Source organism: Cygnus olor, chromosome 3 (genome assembly GCF_009769625.2).
Source record: "Cygnus olor isolate bCygOlo1 chromosome 3, bCygOlo1.pri.v2, whole genome shotgun sequence".
Taxonomy (NCBI): Eukaryota; Metazoa; Chordata; class Aves; order Anseriformes; family Anatidae; genus Cygnus; species Cygnus olor.
The window spans coordinates 37,865,559-37,886,525 of NC_049171.1; the positions used below are offsets into that span (position 1 = coordinate 37,865,559).

General features: G+C 40.9%; 1 long non-coding RNA gene and 2 other non-coding genes across 6 annotated transcripts; all 3 read right to left on the bottom strand.

Annotated features, from left to right (window-relative positions):
• Window positions 1-11,278: 11,278 nt before the first annotated feature.
• LOC121067719 lies at window positions 11,279-19,141 on the bottom strand. 4 transcript variants are annotated; one of them, XR_005818408.1, is made up of 7 exons: window positions 19,090-19,141; window positions 16,937-16,989; window positions 16,055-16,157; window positions 15,444-15,532; window positions 14,338-14,363; window positions 13,401-13,449; window positions 11,279-12,816 (listed from the first exon to the last, which is right to left on the bottom strand). It is a non-coding gene; the product is annotated as an uncharacterized LOC121067719 (long non-coding RNA). The 4 variants fall into 4 exon arrangements; XR_005818411.1 differs by lacking the exon at window positions 19,090-19,141 and adding an exon at window positions 18,588-18,683; XR_005818409.1 differs by lacking the exon at window positions 19,090-19,141 and adding an exon at window positions 18,685-18,789 and having other exon boundaries at window positions 13,401-14,363.
• On the bottom strand, window positions 12,979-13,049 carry LOC121068854. The gene has a single exon (XR_005819114.1). It is a non-coding gene; the product is annotated as a small nucleolar RNA SNORD50 (small nucleolar RNA).
• On the bottom strand, window positions 15,193-15,259 carry LOC121068855. The gene has a single exon (XR_005819115.1). It is a non-coding gene; the product is annotated as a small nucleolar RNA SNORD50 (small nucleolar RNA).
• Window positions 19,142-20,967: the final 1,826 nt, after the last annotated feature.

Genomic DNA, 20,967 nt, shown 5'->3' on the forward strand with positions numbered 1-20,967 from the left:
CTCCCTTCCTCCGAGGCAGCTCAGTGACAAAGAACCACTGCCACCCCTTAGCACACAGCCAGACACCCTTCAGCCTCTCTAACACATGAAAAATCCTTCAGCCTGCACAGGGGAGCAAGCACAGGCAGCTACAGCGCACATTCACTGTCACCAAATGTGAAATTCACATTCACATGCTAGTGTGCAAGTATGTGAGATGTGCAACTGCTGTTCAGTGATACAAGAACAACCTCTTCAAGCAGTTGATGCAATAATTCAATAAAAGCACTACCACTCCCAGGTTAATCTGAAGTAGCAAGAGATACAAGGCAGCTGTACACAAATATTCCAGCTAATTTATAATTTGAAAGTGTCATTAAAAATTCCTTTTTATTTGCTAAGCTCTCCCCCCATATTAAAAAAACTTTATAAAATTAAACTTTCTGAGAAGAAATTAATAAAAGCTATTTTAGTAAAAACTTGTGCTGTGGTTTTAAGTCATATTCTTTATAAAACTTGAGTATTCTGTGACCTTCTAAAATGTACTTTTCCAAATACAGCTGTCAGCTGGGTAATATCAGTGAAATTTTTACAAATTTAGAGAACTCCCTCCCCTCCCCCTCCAGGAAAATACTGCACCCAAGCATTATTTTCAGATGTTTACAAAAGCTGTTTCAATGAGGTACATACAATATAGCTGTAAAATACCTAAATTTTGTAAATTGATTGTTTATTTTGAACTAATAGTAACAGTAAAAACATTCATCAGTGGAGCTAACTACAGATGGCAGTCTGCTGAGAAAGTAATTCCCATTTTCAGGCCCATTTTAGAAGAGAAAGCTACCTCTGTGCACTTTCATTTTCCTCCATAAAATGGAAGTAAAACAATAAAAAGACTAAGACAAATGCAGTGAACAAATATGAACCCCTAGTCAAAATCACAGCTGACCCGGAGCCAAGAGTTGCAGCTACTTGATCCTTTGAATTTGTGTAGCAAGGAGGAAGCAGAGACTGACATGCAGTTCCTATAAATATAGCTTGGTTATTAGCCTCAATATCAGAAGGATGAAAACAAAAGTGGTACACCTAGGAAAAGATCCATGAAACTGTAAAGTGTGCGTGCTTTTTCTTGAGTCATGCAGAACATCTACTTGGGGGGGGCTTGGGGCAGGCTGCCAGGAACATTTGCCAACACTTATTTGGTGACTTGGATTTGCACTAAGGGTTTCAATGCATATATTTGAAAGTTTGACAACTCACCATAACAAAAATAGAGCTAACTCATAAGTCTTTTTGGAATACCACCTCCTAATGCAATTGTAACAACTGCAGAGTTCCACTGAAGCCACAGCTGGACAGAGCCACAAGGATGAAGCAGTAAGAAATAAATTTGACCATGATTACACAAGTAGCTCAAAAGAATCAGAGTTTTATGGTTAATGAATTATACCCTAAACAATGAAAATCTTAGGAGACTCAGCTGCAGTGGGTGTCTTACCTTCAGTTCCTGCAATGCCTTTTAAGATGGCATCACCCTTCCCTGTGTGCACACTGAAAGCATAGGTTTACCCAAGTAATTGGGTATATCCAAGCTCTGAAATGCACTGCCTACAGGTAGAGGGCTGGACCACTGGTCATACAGCAAGTATCATTACAGGGAGTGAGTGATACAAGTCCCCTGTGCTACATCTGTTGCAGCACAGCCACTCACTCTGGTTTTGATTTAGTATAGTTTTATATAGACTGAAAGTCTTTAAACAACTCTTCTGAAGTGCTTCTCTCCCTTTCTGCTCCTCTGCTATAGAAACAGTGCCAGTGGAAGAGTACCAGCACTTCACAGAAATGAGCAGTCATGTTTTGAAGGCCTTCTCCCCAATACCTGCCACTGTTTTCTTCTCTCCATTCAATGTCACCCCCCATATACAGAGACATCCCCCCTGCAAAATCAAACATCCCAGAGCTGACATTGTGAAAGAAAGGCACAGCAGAAGTTACAAAGCATTTTAGTTCACATTCCATTAATGCCTTTAGCATTTTTTTCCTAATTTGAATTACAGGACTTTAAAGTAATTTATCAGTCACGGATTCAGAGCAATTATTGCAGAATTCAGTGCATTTTGCACCATACTATAGGTTAAAACAAGTATTCAAAGAGATGTGGAGTAGTAGAGCACTATTTTTGCATGCACACAAAACCAGCAAAATTGCCTGTGTATATAGAAAAGCCAACTCAAAGCCATCCCAGACTATTATCACTCAGAAAACAGATGCTGAGACTTGTAAGGAAACTATAAATGCCCTTTGCTTAGCAGCAAAAAAGTGGAACAATTTGGTATTCAGAAAGGATAAGGAACAAGGCAGAAGAGATTACTGTATTTTATAGATCCACATTGTGCCAGCCTTTTTAACACTGCATGCAGTTCAAATTCCTCCACTTAGAAAAGGATGTGGAAGAGGAAACTGCATAAAAAAAGCATAACAAGAACACTCAAGAGGTGATTTTCTCTGCTAACATAAACTGTTGAAGGGCTCTTCAACATGGCTGAGAGACAGATGAGGGAACGTAACAGTGGCCTACAAAGTCAGAAGTGGCATGGAGAAAACTTCCAGTGGGAGTAGAAGGCACTGAATGAACCTGCAGATAGCAAGATTAAAACAAGAGCCACTCCTACACACCTGGAACAGGGGAATTCAACACCACACAAAACTGTAGGTATTTCCATAAACCCAAGAAGTACTTAGCCTAACAAATTCCCATCTAGTATTGTTATAATGCAGAGGTCACCCCAACTTAACATCTGCAACAAAAGTTGGTGTAGTCTGTAAGAACATACCAGGGAGTACTCCTACCTATGCTTGCCCTGTTCTTGCATTTTTCCATTTGCTAATGCTCACTACTGGAGATCAAATATTGCTCTTAACTCTTCAGTCTGCCTCAACAAAGCAATCACTCATCAGTTCCTTTCATCCCAAGTCCTCCCCACGTCTTGCAGAAGCATGCATGCCAATGTTCCTCTTCCTCCAGATTCCCTCTAATCACATATTCCTCATCCCACTACAGACCTACAGGCCACAGATTTCCCATGCAGAGAGCTCACTAGCTTATCAAGGGTGAGGGGACTATGGGAACAGACATAACTGAAGAAAAATCGCTGCTTTACTGTTGCTGTGGGTATGAAAATGAGTTAGGCTACTACTGCCTTCTCTGCCCCATTCCTCTCAGCACCTGGTGCACTACAGCATCAGATGTTACCCTTCGCCTGGCAAAGCTCCATGGAAAGAGGAGAGAACACATTAAGGAAAGTGAGAGCATTAGCTGCCTTTCCCTCCCCCACAACAGTTTTCAGAATAGGACAGGGGCTGGAGAAAATGGACTCCACCACATCCAAGTGCATATTGTTTTGTAGGAAGGATTTAAGGAGTCGTGCAGAGGACTGCAGAGAGCATTCCTCCTAGGTATCTGACTTGGGAGCACCTCAAAGTCACTTCAGGACAGCAGTGCTGCCCTGTCCACTTATGCAGTGGGAGGCAGCCAAGTGCTGAAGCTGCAACTTGCGGAGCAGAGCCATAAGCTAAGTGTCAAGACAGAACCAATTGCTCGATTTAGATCTTCCTCCACCTCAAGCACACATCCGGCCCTGCCTCTTGCCTCCCTTGTACAGCAGCACCCAAACATCCTGATCCTGACTAGCTGCTATCAGCCTTCCAGGATTTGATGCACTTACAAAGAAGAGAAGGAAAGGAGTAACTGGGATCACCTAAGCCCAGGTTGGTTACTTTGTGCACTCAGCCCATCCCCAAACCAAGGCAGCATGTCACTAGGCTGGAGAGCGTTTCCTCCCAGGTCCAAGAACCTTTTCAGGAGGGCACAGCACAGCCTGGTCAGTCCTATATAGGGCTAGATGGGACTGTTCCCCAGCCCTAAGGCAGAAGTAGACTGCACAGCATGGTCAGATGGCAGTGCTTGGACTCATGTCCCCGACCTATTTGACTAGTAATGACATTGCTGATTACCCAGGAGGGAAAGTGCCTGATGCAGCAGTTGCAACACAGCTTTCAGGTGAAGTGTTCCAGACTACTTAACATGTAAAAACAACCTAAACATTCTTTCAAGCATGGGTGAGCCCAAATAACCTCGTGCCTTCAAAGTCCCTGTAAGACTGGCTGTTTTCCTCCCCCCTCACTCTCTTTGCCAGGTACAAGGCAGAAATGACTACATAAGTGCAGCATTTCTGCAGCTCCCAGGGGCAGGTAATAGAACCTTTTGTGTGACTGCATTTATGTTTTTAAAGACATCTGGAGCACACAGCACTAAGGGAGTTCTCCATTTACAGCACAAATTACAGACCAGCGCGCAAGGATGAGGAACTACTAGTATCAGTACCCCAGCCTCTGCTCACTGCTTTTCAAGTCTTTTTTTTTTTTTTTGGAAGTCCTGCTCTATACTTGAGATATTGGAATTGGATCTTAATCCGTCTCAGCTGGCAGACATGCCAAAGTTTACCCTTTTCCAGCTCAGGCAGAGCTAACCAAACATCTCTTCATAGTTTTGCACAGGGCAGTGCAAGCAACATAACCTGTTCTCAAACCTGAACAAATCCTCTAATATGGGTAGGACTATTACTGCTGCATTATGCTGCTAGAGGTAAACAGTTCTTTTGTTCTTCAGGGAAGGTAAATTTTAATTTTACCTAGCAACTGGGCACTAGAAAAATTAAATTGCTATTTTTCATCCCCCTGTGATCTGTAGGGGACATGAACATTATTCATTCAATCTGCCTCCAGAAAACAAACTTGGTGTCTCTTTTGATCCTCTAAAAATAGTGGTTTTAGTTCAGATCTTAAAAGTAGAAGCAAACAAGAATTACAGTGAAGTTTCATTTTAATCTACCAGGGTCAATTAAAAAAACTTATCAGTTTATCACTACTTAAATACATGACTGATAAAACATGCTCACAGATGTCACATTCAAATTAACCAAAACACTTCCAATTGTTCCAGGCTTCTCCAGTTTTTCTGTACTGATGGACAGCAATACTTGAATGAAGAACATCAACAGTGGAGTCAATGCAATTGTGTGCAAATACACATTTCTACTGCTAATACATCACTTCCTAGTTCTAGCAGGATCAATATAGGTATCTGAGCATGTCCATAAAAATAACCAGTAAAGATCACTGATGACAGTTAGCTGCTGGAGCTTCTACAGTTTCATCTCTTCCAGTTTAAGTGGTTTTAGATTTTACTGCCACATCCACAGCAATAGGTCATGCCTCTCAAGAAAAATTATGAAAAAAGTTCTTACATAAATATGCTCATGTATAATAACATGTAAATGTTTTAGTGCAAATATTTAACTCCTTTCAATTTCCATTAAAGGACCAGTCCAAGTGAGCAAATTTAATGCATGAGAGCTGTTTACCACTTTCAGACCAGTATTGATACAGATCTGCTGAGGCCAGAAGAGGCAGTAAGCAATGTGCACAGGAATCTGTAGTCTGAAAATGTTACAGACCCTTCCAGTCTAAGCACACAATGGAAAAAAATGCAACCAGAAGTGTGCAAGGAATGCTATTAAGGTGGAAACATTCCTATGAGCTATGCACATCTGATGCAGATACCTTTCAAAACCAAACCCAAGACATTCCAGCTTAGCAGTTCACCTGCTTTCTATAGCTCAGACAAGATACCGCAGATGGGTTCTTCCACCCTCTGGCTGATGGTTCCTTTTCGATAACCCACCAGCATTTCCTCCCAGGTTTTTTGACTCCCACTTGCTAGTCAGAATCCTTGGCAAGCAAGCAGTCTGTGCCCCCCAGTAAAAAAGGCTAACTTCATATAAAGGTCTGTTTCATTCAAAAAGCCCAGTGAAAGGGGCAGTATCTCAGCCAACCACAGAAAGCAAATTAATCTCACTGAGCTTTCTGCAGCTTGGCCCAAACAAAAAAATCAGCATTGTTATTTAACAGCCAAATTACAGGTGTAAGATTGGACTATATATGAAGACGGACCAGGAATTTTTTTAAAAACCTCTTCATCATACTGCTAATGGAAGCTCAAGAAGAAGCTCAAAATGCTTGGTTTTCAGGATGCCAATTCTGCTGATACTTATTTTGCTGCTGCTGTAGACTAGTTTACCTTCACAGTACATTTCTGCCTTTTTAATGATTATGAGGTGCCTGTTGCCCAGCCAGCCCTCAAAATAGTCATGGCAAGAAGAGCAAATTCAGAGCCCAGTTGTGCAGAATTAAAACTTTTCTGAAAAGAACTATTTTCTTGTTAAGAACATTATAAAAGGACAGTTAATATTTTGCCTTGATGTGTTGTGAGTTTATTTAAAAAGAAAACTCACCTTTCACCTTTTTGTAACTACTACTTCATTGCCTGGAAATTTCAGGCATGGAGCACCCAATATCAGTACAGAAGTGGAGGTATTTCTCTCCCACATCTGAAACAACCTGATTCCCAGCTAGCTGTCATTCTTCATAGACTTGCAAGCTACTAAATCAGCAACTTATCTGCAGGCTGTCCCTGACCTCTGAAGAGTCAATCACAGTGTCAAGTCAAATCAATTACAGGAACTGGTCTCATTTTTACAGCACAAAAGGTGCCTGAATTTTATTACTACATCCCTGAGCCCCATGCAGAAAAGTTGCCCAGAGACTTTTCTTCCCTTCACTGGTTTCATATGCTGTTGCTCTTATAGCTTTACCACAATTAATACTGAACAGCTATGTAGTTACCTCTTGTAACTTTATATTGTTGCTTTGGTTCTTAGGACACTTACTACATAACATCAGAAAAGCAATGCAGCACAGATTAACATAGCAGTAGTACAAAAGATGGAGATATTGAGGAGATAAAGACAAAGCTGCGGACAACAATGCTTTTTGGACACCAAGGTTCCAGTCTTGGCTGAGAGTTAAGAAAGCTCACCGGGAGATAGCCTAAAGCTTTGAAAGATCTACAGCAGTAGATATAGAAATTACAGATTCAGACCAATACGCATATACCTATTGTCAACTTAAAAGCTTTTTCCTAGTTGAAAATCAATACTTTAATATTTCACAGTCACACTTCAGAGGTAATATTATAACTAGAAAGCCCAGACTAGACTTTTCAGAAAAGCAGCATTTCTTTCAGGAGGTAAGACCAGAACACTCTTGCAACAGTCATCTGAGAGTAACAGAAAACCTTGTCTTGGTACATTCTCTTTTTACAGATAGGTGAAGATAAAGCATTATAGGCAGCAGTCTTGGTCACTGTCAAGTTTCCTCAACTCAAATCCCAAGCTAACAGGCTTTTTTCTTTTGAAGTTGGTCAGGCAATGGCCATCACAAAGTCCATGGTCCTTACACCACAGCTCATTAAAAACATCCTGCTGAAAGACTCTCCACATAACTGTGGCTAGAGGTACTTAAAAGGAAAATCTGAAACCAAATGGGTTAACGCAGGACATCACCCACAGTATGTTACAGCCTCAGAATTGCTGCCCCGAGGCTGCAAGCCCTACAGGGAACCTTATTTACGAGGGTAAGTTAAGCTGGTCTTACTGCTCTAAGACATAGTAGTATGGATTTTGAGTATGAAACCTTCATTCTCAAGAGCATCTCCTTTTTGAATCCTTTGGTGTGAATTTTCATTTAGTCAGTATTTCACTAACTAGGCAAAAACACCCTGAAGTCAATGCTGCCTGAAGGTCTTCATGTAAAGATCCCTTTACATAGGGAAAAAAAGGCTTCCAGTGACCTGATAGCCTGTACTCCAAATAAGCAAAAAATATGTTGAATAGGACCTAACTAGCAACAAAATTTCAAAGGCATACAAATGAAGACAAGCTATTTCTGGCAGCTGTAAGAGTACTTCAAATTTTTTTTTCAAAAAATCCAGATACTGCTTCCCCAGAAAATTTCATGGGAGGGAACATTCTCAGCACTGTGATACCCTATCAAAAACTGTTTTAAAATGCTCTGAAGGTAACTCCTGTTCCTGCTGCTGAGCTTTTTACATGTGGTTTATGAACTGTAGAAAAGGAAGAGGGGGGAGAACTCCCACAAACCAAACTTCTTGTTAGCAATAGCAAAGAGGTGACAAAGTACACTGTAGCTGTATTTTCTTCCTCTCCAATGATCTTCAGATATTTTAAAATACAGTCTTTACTTTCCACTCAACTTGCCAGTTTCAAAATAAAGCCTGAGCATTTGTCCTACTTCAGTTTACTCATCTGTTAGCTTCTTTTCACTACAGTGACTGAACCTCACTTTAGGACAGACTAATCGCTCTCCACCTGCAACCCTAAAACTGCCATTGCAGAGATAATGCTCCTTCAGTTACAGGGAAATCCAATCCCAAGTAAAACATTGTGCTGTGGAGGCATCAATCTATGAGAAGGCTGAAGCTCAGGGGTACCAAGGGTAACAGCATGCATCAGTAATCTAAGTTTCCACCTCTGACATAGCTCCAAGCTGGCCTAGCTCTGGGTCCTTAACTGGACTCCACTTATTGCTGTTTTCATTAGGCTAAAAGTTGAAATCAAGATCAGTGTTAGGGCAGCTTCAAATAATAATAAAAACTTACTTGAGCCTCTCCTAGCTCCCCACATCCATTGCCCTGCAGTTGCAAGCATACACCTTCACACATCTCACAACCCATGCTCAACATTCATGTTTCACAATTTTAAATGGAGACAGGTCATAATTGCCAAGTAGCATTCAAATACAAATGAGAATCTCCTCAGGAAATTCCCAAGCAAACTGCTGGAAAGGATCTCTATCCTTCTCCCGTTTCTTATACTAGTCATCCTCAAACAGAATACTGAGCAAGGCAGATTTTGTCTCACTCAATACAGCCATTATTCTGAGCATAAAATACTACTTTGTCCTCCGGAGCCTGCAGGAAGTTTCAAACAATGGCTGAGGAGCACTGTCTTCATAGCTCTGATAGTGTAACTGGACTAGCAACTAAAAACACATTTGAAAAAATTGATTTAATTTTCCAGTGTACATCTAAGGAAAGCAAACACTCACAATACTGGTTCTAATACTACGTAGAATGCAAATCACTGGCCATACACATAGCACACAAAAGCTTCCACTTGCACTCCACTCACCTGGAAGTAACATTCACCTGCCAACTTCATTCATGCTCCAAAATACAACTCAAATGCTGTCCTCTCAACTGTGGGAAGGGGTATACAAGGAAAAATTACTAACCCAAACTCAGGGTTAAATGCTCTCCAACAGAATTCCTTTCCATGGGCAAAGTTTAACACTGCTCAGTCTGCTGTGACACTTCTACAGTCTGACATAAATGAGTCCTTCTCTATCCCTGAAAAACTGTTGAGCTTCTGTCTTTGGAACTCATTATCAACTATTAATTTCAACATCCATCATTATCAGTAAAACTCATAATCAAGGTTTATACAGCATGTTTATACTATTAAGAGCATGTCTGAAAGAAGGCAACATCCCCTCCGAAGCTGGGGCACCAAGGTGCAGCCCAGGTAGCACACCTCACTGCAGGCTGGTAGCCCAACAGTACACTAAGATTTCACTAGAATCTGTTACTTCAAGCAGCATTTTCAACTCACTTTGCAGTGTGGGTGTCATGCAAAGGTAACTGCAGCTACCTTAACTTGGCTCACTCCGAACTCTTTATGATGCATCTCCACAGGCAAGACATTCTCCAGACAAAGCCTCCCATCTTAACAGTGACCTTATCACTTACACAGTAGCAAAGCATTTGTGCACAGCCATTCTTGTATCTTCATTGAATTTGCAAGATACTCCTAATTTTCATTTGTAAACACTCAGGAGAACACTGATACTTTTGCCCACTTACTAAGACACAGCAATATTCCAGAACAAAGTTTGTCTAACCACTGCTTTCTTGGATCACAGCCCAACGCTCACGTGACAGTGAAGTTCAACACCAGCAGTGGTTAATGCAAGATTTTACCAACTATTTAAAGCATAAAAAGCAAAAGTGTTTTCATATTGTTTACCGCAGAATCTGAAGTCTTACATACCTTATATACATCACGATATTTTGTAGCACTCCAGTGTACCTTTGTACATAGAAAGGTCAGCATGCAATGAGTTTGGAATACATGGCATAACTAGACAAACACAAATTGAGATAAGGATATGTATCCTATCAGTCAAAACCAGCATACCAGAACTAGACCCACAAGTGGTTTGCAAACATTCCCATTATTTCAACTATTTTTCTTTCCATCTCAAAATTAACAATGTTGATCTCCTATGCCTTCTATGATAGTCATTCTGAAACCTCAAAGGTAGAGACTCATGATTAGAATATTTGTTCATTTTTGTAATCAGAATTTCTATACTGTTAATGTACATTTTTCCTTGGTTACCATATTCTGCAGCCCTGTGAGCATTTGTAGTGAAAGGTTTGCAGCCAACAGCTAATAGGCTCATCACAGACCACATCTACCTTTTTCTACACCAAGTGCACATCTTTCTCATGATCAAACACTGTTCACTGACAGGCTTCCACCATCTGATGCACAGACACACCATGATTCCCTGCCACCCTTTGTCTAATACTGCCAATTCTAGATCAAACATCCAAGGAATGTTTGGGAAGATTTAGAACAAGATTGATGTGACATACTTTAAGTACTTGAAGCATTACCCACAATCCTCAAACTCTCTAGTCTTCTGAACACAAAACAGCAACACATCCCCAATTTTACTGGATATACACATTGTGGAAGTCTCCTCAAAAGCTTCTGTGATATTAGCTTCATGTTAGCTTCAGCCAAAAAGACGGTACCTTTACACTCCAAAAACATACCATAAAAATGCTCTTCTAACCCACCCTCCAATGTTATGTAAATTGTGGACAGATCCTTTCAGAACATCTAACATGCCACTTACCAAATATTGCTGCCATATCCATTTCTCTGGTCTTCAATATCTTCCCTCCCTCTCCTCCCCCCAGGAAGACAAGCAAATGACCTTGCAAAGACTGGCAACTTCAACTTACCATCCCAGTAGCTTCACCAAATGCTGTCAACAGCATCAAGATCTCCTCATAAGAATGCTGTGGACATTAGATGGAGACTGATCCCTCCACACTTCTGAAGCACATAATCATCAGCAGAGTTTACACTGTCCAGGAGTCAGTCAAGCACAGTGTGGAATGTCACATGGCCAGTACATCCTGTACCAACCAGTGCAGCTAGGCCAGACTGCCTCTGCAGTTCTTGCAAAGTACAAGCTGCCAAGGAACTCCGTAAGTGACTACAGACCTGATGTGCAACAGCTGGCAGGTTTTTCACATCCTTCTTTATTCAAGAAAGAGCATGTACAAAGCATTGCACATAGAAATACCTACCCTTTCTCAGCAACATTTAACAAAAATAGGCGATTTTGTTGAAAGCAATCGAGTTCTTCTGTAACAGCATTCTGCAGCTTCTGATACATCCAACAGACTGATTTACACAGTTACTTGTGGAGAATGAGCAGGCTTTGGCCAAAGTAGCTGGTTACTGCTCACTAACAATAACCAAAGCAGATGAGATACTCAGCAAGCCAATACACACCTGGCCTGCAGTCAGACCATTAGTATACATCTTTGCAGTCAGATGGTTACTCATTTCAGACCTCCCCAAAGTTTTAGATGCTACTGCTCAGTGTTTTGCATTTCTGTGGTATGTTATTTACAAATTAGCATATTCCATGAGCTGTAGGAATTCTTCCAACTTTCTAAAGGAAGTTGATTGCTAGCATCCAATGCTGTCATTTCTGGCTGCAGACTACAGGGTGGTTACTGAATCCTTTTGGAATGTACCAAAATACTGAAACTGTAGCTTTATTAATTGCTGGTTATCATGCCACCGTTGTATTCCTTCCTTTAGAAAGCATTCCTGACAATTAGGTTTAACAGCCACGCTTAAAGGTGGATTGTGTCTTAGGTACATAATTTGTCTTTAAAGACAACTTAGGCAACCAATTCATGATCCCTCCCCCTTTGTGGAGGAGTGCTTGTTTGCTGCACACAAATGCACTGCTAACACATTACTGCATGGTTAATTTTCAAGTGACTGCTCCAAGCAGAAGTTCCAATGTGCATCCAACTCCTCCCTCTGACATTTCCCCTCGCACAGCAAACAGGTAACAGGTAAACATGTTTTCCTCGAAAGGAACAGTTCCATTGTGGTATTGGTCTTCTCACACTAAACTGGCAGCCTAGGAAGCAGCCCCACCTTCCTTCTCCCCCAACCAATACAGAAGCCAGTGCAGAGGAAGCTTTAGTCCATGCCTTTTCTGTAACCACAACTTCCCTCATGACACCTAAATTCCCTCCTTACAAGTGTTTCAAGTTTATGTTTCCACACCACCACCTCATCTATCTCCCAGATGACACCACCTTCAAGAATCAGACTGTTTAAATTTGTGTAACCAACTGTGCACAGCCTACCTGCAACTTCCATTGTTTTGAGTTATTACAGATGCTCAGCATCAGCAAGTCTGATACTGATATTTTGAAGGGGGTCAATAAACTCAGGGTTTCTTTTCCACATAAAGCTCACCACTCATTTCTCTGATACTAGTATTATCCTTCCTACAGTTGGCAGCTTGTTATTTAGGGAAAAGTGTTTTTTAAATATGCAGACAGTGATTTTGGTTCACATGCAGTTTTTGAAAACAGTATCTGCTAAACAATTGCAACAACTGTCTCAGTAGGATTTTAAAAAGCATGGTCCCACTCCAGGCGAGAAAAGCTCTTCAGACATTACACTTTCTTCCAGTTACAGATCATCCACATTTGTCAGGCAGCACTGACAAAAATGTTCCAACTCATCACTAGAAAAAGGAGAACAATGTCTAAATAAAACAGTTCATTTGAGAGAGAAATTTCAACTTGCAAATAAGCATATACTTTGTATACTTTTTTTTTTGCAAAAGCACCTAAAACCCCATTGAAGTAATACTTCTCAGGAAGCTTAAATTAAGTCTTTTGGTCTCATCTCAGATGCCGGATCCGGATTAGGGTTTTCAGCAAGGAATTCAGGTTCGGGATAGGATCATCACAGATGAGATGCAGAAACAGTATGGCAAATGTAAATCTAATACAAGATGTACTTTTATAGCATTTCTGATTGAAATGCAAAATCAGTCTTTTGACATATTTAAATAAAGCAAGCATTTAGAACTTCTCATGTAGATTTAAAGGTTAGCTACAGTTAGGCACAGCTACTGGCACACAGTACATTGGGGAAAACAAGTTGTCTTAAATTCAGTACACGTACAGAATAAGTAACTATACTGACCTACTGTATTAATCAATTACTGTAGTAAGTATCAGCAGCTGTCATAGTACTAAATTTCTAACCCGGAATTACTTCAGACCTAATGATAAAGTGCTTGGAAGATTTTTAATTACATACCTGAACAAACTAAAAGCATTTGTTCATATGGTTTGGGCCAATTCCATGCCTGAAAAGAGAAATATATTAGTTTAGAGATTTTCTTCCATCACTCCAAACACAACTTCCTATCTATATAGAAGATCACAGACCAAACTGCATTATTAAACATGTACTGGATTAGAATCAGTACTCCACAAGTTCCATAAAACAAACTGGAAATGTTCTCATACCACAGTAAGAGTCTTCTTGCATCTCTTGCCTGGCTACTGCTTAACTTGGCTGTAAACTGTGAAAGGCAACTAACCAGTCAAGTCTCAGTCTCCCTGTACCAAAACTCAAAGGCTTGATTTCTGAATTAGCTAATACCTGGTTCTCAGCTTGTATCAAAGCATTAAAAAATCCAGAAAAAGCTAAAAATCTATCAACAGGCAAGCTTTACATAAGAAATTACATCCAGACAACGTTCTTCCACACAGGATTCTCCTGTGATCAACAGGGAAATTGGGTATCTCATTTTGAACCGGAACTGATAGAACTTAAGTTTAACACCAAGATAGATGATGAAACATTTCACTGTTTTCCATGATACACATTTACACAAACCCCACTATGTTTTAAATATGCCATTTTAAATAGATTTTTTTTAATGTCACCTTGTACTTTTAAACAGGGTTGACATGACAATGCAGTTTTAAGAGCAGTCATTTAGAAATAGCCATTAGACATTTAAAACAAATTCACTGAGTTTAAGGTATGCAAGAACCATGAAGTCTATCATCAATATTTCACCTGTTCAGGAATTCTAGTACGCTAATCTCAAATCAGAGATGTGTTTTTCATCAAGCAATCAGGTTTAAGACAGGTTCTTCACTGATCAAACATACCAATGGTTTTGGGCATTACTCCAACAGAACAACCTTTTTAATTTAATCATACCATTTATTGGAATTCATACCTTCCAGCAGCAGCCTTCAAGCATCTCTGCAAAGACACAAATTGCACCAGTTAGTTTTACTAACAAGGCTTGCTACTTCCAACTTCTCTAGATCAGCCATGTCACAGCAATTCCACTTCCTACTTGTAATGCTGCCTGTCTAAACAATTCATCATTTTACACGTAGCATTACAGCACAAAGTTTCACTCCCACATTTTGACTTTGCACACTGGGACAAAGCCTGTTCTTCAAAATGAACGCTCTTCAAAGCAAGCTGTTGGTAGTTAGGCAAGATCTTTAAATATCTTTTTTTAGGAAGGGAATAAAATTATGGATGTGTAGTGAGATATCAAGATTAGAACCTGTCCTCACACTTAGATTTTTAACTTTGCAAATGAAAGATCCACAAGTTCAGATTCCAAGTGCAATTTAAGTGCATTTAATTGAAAGGGATTAAGTTCAGATACCTGTGTAAGAATGAAGTTTAGGGAAACAGCTCCCAACACATTTGAGGAACCTTAAGTGTTCACCTATATATTTCTTCCCTTCTCCAAGTATAAGTTTAGACTAGTCTTTCTGAATTAGTTTAGTTCTTACAGCACTTTTAATACCTGGCAAGCATTTGTTATTTATCAGCTCTAATACTGGATACCTGAAAAAACAGATCTAAAACTTCCCTTTCTGCTCTTCCAAGGTGCTACTATTTGCTGGGCAACAGCACATGCCCACATCAACATGGACATGAGCTGAGTTTTAATAATACACTGAAGTCCTTATTCATAACATCTAGCTTGTATATGGGGGCAACCATATAAGTAACACTAACTGGGAGAGCAACCGAAAGATCAAATAACTTTTGAAAGAAAAGTGGTTTCATCTCAGAAGCCAGATCCGTATGAAGTTTTTCATCAACAAATCAGGTTTGGCAGTTTCATCACAATACACCACTTTTATAATTAGAGTAGTTCTCTAATATCAGAGCCACAACACAAGTAATAAATTTATATATCCCACAAAATAAGCTTTGTCTTTCATACACATGCACTGGAAAGGGAATACTCAGAGCTTTGAGAGGGAATACATTACAATTAACAAACAGTTCTGGCATTTCAGCAATAAACATTACCTCTATCTGTTGTACCAGGAAATCCTGCTGTCACAAGAAAATCTATCATAATGAATTTTCCCATTATTCAAAACTGCTCATATGTCATTCTAGAAAGGAATAGAACAATCAGTTATAACACATTCACTCAGTAATGTAATACAGCCCATTAGGAATGACCAAGTTTTAGTCTTGTGGATCACCCTCCTCCCAGAGTTTTCACTTTGCAGACACAGCCACCAGTTGCACACATTTGAGTCAGTTAAGTTAAACTGAATACAGACCCTGATATTATTTCTTTGCATTTCCAAGAAGTCAGAATAACAAGTAATCTCCAGGCGTTACCCTTTCCTTCACCTAAACGCTTACATTAAACTTCCAGTGAAGTCCACACTGACAAATAAGTCACTTTGAGGTGATATTTGTCAAATTTAGTATGTATATTCAGATATTTTAGCAGCTCCTTCAAGAGCTGCTTGAAATGACAAACTATTCACACCTGCCTTCCCAGTCTACACATTTCAGAACAAATCATGTTAAATAACATGCCTGAAATACATCAATAATTCAATTCCAAATCTAATGACAATCCTACTAATTTGATCACACATTTATGTTGTTACACCACTTACCATATTAATGTATCCCCGCAAATTATTCAAAAGACAGCTTTCAAGAAAATCCACTAGTGTGTACCATATATTCTTCTAGCTCTGATGGTGTTTCCATGAAGGGCTAGAATTGAAATTAAGCTGAAATTAGTTTAAGCAGAAAACATCTCTTACAGCATTACTAAGCCAGAAGTGATACACAAGCACCAATAATTTCTTTTTCATACAAAGCCAGTATTAGACTATAAGTCTTTAAAACCACTAGAGATTCTGTACATGCTAAAAAAAGTTGACCTGAATTGATTTTGGACCCTTTTTGCAACTATTAGCGCCCTAAGAACCAAGTCATTTAAACTTCTGCTTCAAAGTATTTGTCTATGATACACTTATTCACAATGCTGTACTTAAGTGTTTGAACTTTGATCTTTGTAGGTAACTCCCAACTGAACTATTCTACTCTGTCCACTTTGCAGGGTCATAACATCACTAACTACATTCAAAGATGGCCATGTATGTGGATACACACTAGCTCCAAAGCATGCCCAATGCTAAACAGCTAACTTGTACCATTCTCTGTGATCAGTACATTTAGCACAAGTTAACCAACTGATTTATCATGTAGGTCTTCAAGTTTATTCAACTGATACAACAAATGAAATGATGCTAAGAACACTTGACCTAAGCACTAGCCTGAGTAAAACACAAACACATGAATTACTCAGTTTAAACCATTTTTCCATTTTGTCCCACTTGATAGTCATACGAAGTGCCACCTCCTACCCTTTACAAATTCTGTACTTTCAAACAAAAAATAGGGAATAACAGTAAGAAATTGAAGCATTTATTATTTTGATCAGCAGTAGATATAAGGTTACTTCTAGAGCAACAAAATAAATCCATTACCTTACTGCTTCTGTACAATATATTGGTCATCATTGAAAACTTCCACTTCATACCTAAAAAACAAACAGTAAACAAACTTAGTACTTGAAATAAGCAAATACTTAGTACCAGGCCATTAAATCATACATATTTTGAGACCTAGAAAGTCTCAGAAGTAATGAAATGTTAAATAATTCAGTCTTCATTTTGAGTTTTTTTTTTTTTTTTTAGAAACCAGCAGGAAACAGCCATTTTTTAGGAACAAAGGAATGACAAGTTACATCTGCTTGAAATCCCTTATTAAAGGCATTGTAAAAATAACTGCATCTATCCACTATTAAAAATCTTCTGGAGAAAATATTAATGAAAATTTGTTAGTTCAAGATTTAAATCCTGTGTGCAGAAACAACAATTTCAATTTTTAAACAGGTAATGCAATTTTAACTACATATCAAGTATTTAAATCTATCAACTCACCCAGCAAAAGAAACAAGACGGAGTAAAACATTTGTTTTGCCATTTATAACCCTTAAAACACACAGCTTCTAACTAAAACATCTATTACTACACCATGTAAATGAAATAAATGCAACACTGTTACGAGATTACTAAGCTTTATTTCATATCACCAAAACAATTCAAGCCATAAAACCCTTAAGTACAGTACATTATTGCACCCAATAATCAAGGCTTACTAACGGCTTGTAAAGACACAAGAACTTTACTGTTACAGTAATCTAATAGTGTCGGACTGGGGCTATCACTAGACAAACTAATTCAACACAGAATGAATGAAGCCGACAGCTTTATATATTAACACAACCACCTCCTAATCTCTGCTCACAGATAGCCTCGAATCCTAGCTGCTTTTTATTGCATTGCCTGCTCTTCCAGAAGGACTACTGCTCAATTACATTGGCATTCCAAGAAGGAAAAAGGCGCCTTTGTCACCGAACTTGGGAACAATACTCCCCAGCAAGAGCAAGTTAGGAATCCGACATTATTGCAGCACCAGGTGCATGGGGGATTTCTCCTCCTCACATGCACACTAATGAACAAAAGCGTACTCATACATTGAGAAGCCTGCTTTTCCTTAATTGGTTGTAAACTACTTGAGAACATTTACTTGTGGTTTGGCGAAGTTTCCATTGTCACAATGCTTAACTGATCAGGGGGTTACATGAACCAAACAGAATGTTGCCTAAATCATAAGGAACTTATCTAGTCATCCTGCTATAAAACTTAGCCTTTTGTTATCACCTTAAGCCTTAATTTTTTTATAATTTCAATAAAGCCCTCTTATTTTCTTCTCATTACCTAGAAATAAAAGCAAGAATCAATAGTTAAGATATTAATCTGATTGTTCACATTAAAAAAATATAAGGATTTATGGCAGTATTCATGGATTTTACAGTAACTCTTTCTGTAATTTGCTATAAGGCAACTCGCTGATGCTAAGTCCTCTGCAACAAATACTGGCATGACCCAAAGGTGAGCACCAACCCTATGGTACTTTAAGGCCACTACCTTCTTTAAGCAAGCCCTAACCCTTATTAAAACACCTCTCTCCCATTGTTGCATTTCTGCAAAGTCATTTATCAGCATTAGAACTGCTAATTTTAACAGCTGTGTAGCAGAAGTCTGTGTCGCCCTAGGAAGGGGCTGCTCTCACCCCTATCAATTTGTGTGGCTCAGCCCTTGCTCGTCAGCCTCTGCAGGGCCCTGACCAGACACAGACCACCGATTAAAGTGTTAACATATCTGCTCACAGAGCGTTTCCAGCCCGGCTCTATATCTCTAGCAGGCAGGCGCCACCCGCCCCTCTGGCTCCGCACCACGGGCAGAGCCCCGCCGGCCCTACAGCAAGATGGCCCCCGCCGCACACGCGGCCGCCGCCCGCGCGGACTACAGGTCCCGGCATGCCCCGCGCCTCCCGCCGCACGCAGCTCGCTCCGTCGCGCTCCCGTCTCCCTCCCCGCGGCTGCGCGGGGCACGCCGGGACCTGTAGTCCGCCCCTCCGCCAGCAGCGCAGCGCTTCACACCGCGACGGCCTGGCGCCACGGAGCGGGCCTCGCTGCCAGTCGCGGCCCTACGGCGGAGCGAGCCCCCCGGGGAACCGAGCACGAACGGGGAAACCCGGCCGCCATCCCCGCACCCGCCAGCGCCTCCCTTACCTCTCACCTCCGCCGCTCCGCAGGAAAAGAGCGGGCGCAGGCGGCGCGCGCCGCTTTTATATGCGGGTGGCGGGGCGGGAACGAGGCTGGCCACGCCCCCTCCCCGCCGCCGGCTGAGGGGCGGGGCTGCGCGGGGACGGCGCGGGGACGCGCGTTGCCCTCCAGACGCGTGCGCGCGCGCGGCGGGGCCGGCGGCCGTTGGCACGCCTCAGGCCCGGGCGTTCCCGTGGCGGGCCGGGCCGCTGAGGGGAGCTGTGGGGGGGAGGCGGCGGTGGGGTGTCCTGAGGGGGAGAGCTGGGAGGCTGGTGGTGTAGCCAGGTACTCTTACGGGTTTTGTGTGAAACGTACAGCTAATAAAGGCAGAAACAATGCAGCTCCACCTCCTGAACTCACAATAAACGTTCTTGGCTGAACTCTTGTTTTTGTCTGTTAACGTTTCCTAGGGCTCCAGCTAGCTAACTTTCTATTCTACAGCTCTTCCTAAATGATTCGGCTTTCCTTCGTCTCTAATTAGATCTTTTTGAAACCTTACCGCACGCACACCCTTTCCCTTTTTGGAAATGGCATGTGCTGCCTTACCCACATGGAGCATTCCAGCTCATCACGGCCGAACAATCTCCTGCCCACAACAGACGGGAAGTTTTCTGGCATGACTGCTGCTTCTTTATGTGGTTTTCGCTCCAGAGTCCAAGGGTTCTGCTCCATAGCGAACCTAAGAGTGGGCCTGCCCCAATCCGATGCAATTTCAGCCACTGGAAGTCATGCAGATACATCTCAGACAGAAAATGGTTCGTGCTCAGCTGAGTCAGCCTCCTCTGCTGCTGTGGACATGCTAGTGAAAGGGTTGGCAGCAAATATCTGGGCTACAGTGGGCAAAAATGGCAGCCTAAATGATGTTACAACTGTTCTGAAACCACATCCCAAATTCTAATAGTATTTATGGTGTTCTCCATAATTGTTTGTAAATAAATTTTTTTTTTCTATCTTTTTATTGAGAGGATTTATATATCAATTACCTTAGTATAGGAAATTAGAAAAAACAAGGACAGGGGAAGAAAAGCTCAAAAAGTTGTTTGGTATTTTGGCAACAAGTTGTCAAGAACACGACAAAAATTGGTAGTCCACAAATACAGGTGAACTCTCAATAGAAGAGTTTGACCACTGGAAGCTGGTAAGGGATGTCTAGAAAAGTGAGTTTTAAAGTGGTAAAGCACCTGTCAATTTTAGTCTTGAAATTATTAAGATGAATACTATTAGGAAGATTAAATAGTTGACAAAAAAAAAAAAAAAAAGTTTCTTCTGCAACCCACAGCAGATGACAGTCTTCTTCTCTCTCCTTTCATTCTTCCATGACCCGTTTCACCTAAAACCTTCCTCTTGACTGCAAGCAGAGTGACCCAAGTGGCAGACTGCAAGCTGCAGCTGGCCTACCACCTTTTTTGGTGTAAAATGAAACATGAGGAAAAAGATCTACATGCTGCCTTCTTCTCTGAGTGCCTACTGAGTGCCTCCTACTTGTGAAGCTGTAAGCATCAGGAAGAGTTGCTAGTGCTTCAGGTAGACTCTGCAGCTGAACTGGTGCACAGGCAAGCAGCTTGTGCCATTGTATCTATCCATGTGGGCTGTTCAGAAGGCCCCAAAAATCACAGAATGGCTGAGGTTGGAAGGGACCGCTGAAGATCATCTACTCCAACCCCCCTGCCAAGCAGGATCACCTAGAGACGTTTGCCACATGGCACTGGAAATGTTAAAACATCTTCCCTTAGTGACATCAGGGTTAAAGATAAGCAAAATAATCACAGCAGTTAATCACAACTGGCTTATCCTTAAAGAATGAAGGTGGCTCCTTACCAGCCCTTTTGTAAGTGCTAAATAATG